The sequence below is a fragment of the Penaeus monodon genome, chromosome 24 (assembly GCF_015228065.2).
Source record: "Penaeus monodon isolate SGIC_2016 chromosome 24, NSTDA_Pmon_1, whole genome shotgun sequence".
In the NCBI taxonomy this organism is placed as follows: Eukaryota; Metazoa; Arthropoda; class Malacostraca; order Decapoda; family Penaeidae; genus Penaeus; species Penaeus monodon.
Genome location: NC_051409.1, coordinates 27,021,548 through 27,022,766, shown reverse-complemented (window position 1 = coordinate 27,022,766; position 1,219 = coordinate 27,021,548). Strand labels below are relative to the sequence as shown.

Genomic DNA, 1,219 nt, shown 5'->3' with positions numbered 1-1,219 from the left:
CAACTTAGGATAGAGAAAAAATAACCCTTAGTAACCTCATTGCCGTATATTTTTTTATACAGTCAGTAAAAGATTACAAACAACTGTGTTGTTATTTTTTAAAACGTAAACACATCACATAAACGTTAGCACTTCTACAAAGATTTTAAGATTACACCACCAAAAGGTTTTTGCCACATGTTAATCTATCTGACAAGTTGAAATTTATTGAAATCGTCGGTGTCGGGTGATGTGCAACATTTTTTTTTTAGCAGCACACATAGCCATTTCCCCTCCTGCAGAATAATTTGCAGTTCTGGCCCCCTTGTCCTTGTCCAAATCCACCTTTGGCCAAATCCACTTTGGCCAAAACTGCCACCTTGTCCAAATCCACCTCCTTGCTGTCCAAAACCACCACCTTGGCCAAATCCACCTCCCTGCTGACCAAATCCACCTCCTTGTTGTCCAAATCCACCTCCTTGGCCAAATCCACCTCCCTGCTGACCAAATCCACCTCCCTGCTGACCAAATCCACCTCCTTGTTGACCAAAACCACCACCTTGTGACCAAATCCACCTCCTTGTTGACCAAATCCACCTCCTTGTTGACCAAATCCACCTCCTTGTTGACCAAATCCACCTTGGCTAAAACCTCCAGAAGGCCTGTTCGGTCTGTTTTCGGTTTCCCCGCCGACGACCCGCCTCCTCCCGACTGCCCCCCGACTGCTTGTTGGAACAGCGCCTGCAATCCCTGGAAACAATGAAAAAGACAAAATAATACACCTTTTTGAATATACACAAACCCACACAATACACTCTTTGTTAATGCCTACGAGAAGCAATGATAAAAGACAAGCAAACTTAATTCTGCTTTTGAGTTCAGAAATCAAACAGCTCTTGTTACCAAATACTGTGGTGAATCATCCTTTTACGACAATCTGGCTCCGAGTGCGAAATCCGTTCCAGTAAGAATGATGCATGTAATCATTCCTTCTAAGAATAAACTGTCGCTGAAAGGTATCGAGTTACCCCGACGAAAGAATCGTATTAGTTGAGACTTGAATATCTTCTGAAGTGCAATCGAAAAAAAAGATGAAAGGTATATCGCATTTGTGTTATCAACTAAACATGAGTCGTAATTAGTGATGATTGAGATGTATTGATGATAATGTCAAGTGAGATGAAAGAAGAGATGGAATTGAGGCTTTTGATGTTAAAGATTCGGTGTATATGATAGATAC

The 1,219-nt window shown here is 41.6% G+C and overlaps 1 long non-coding RNA gene across 1 annotated transcript; it reads right to left on the bottom strand.

Moving 5' to 3' along the window:
• Positions 1 to 27: 27 nt before the first annotated feature.
• On the bottom strand, positions 28 to 814 carry LOC119589007. The gene is made up of 2 exons (XR_005230154.1): positions 398 to 814; positions 28 to 358 (listed from the first exon to the last, which is right to left on the bottom strand). It is a non-coding gene; the product is annotated as an uncharacterized LOC119589007 (long non-coding RNA).
• Positions 815 to 1,219: the final 405 nt, after the last annotated feature.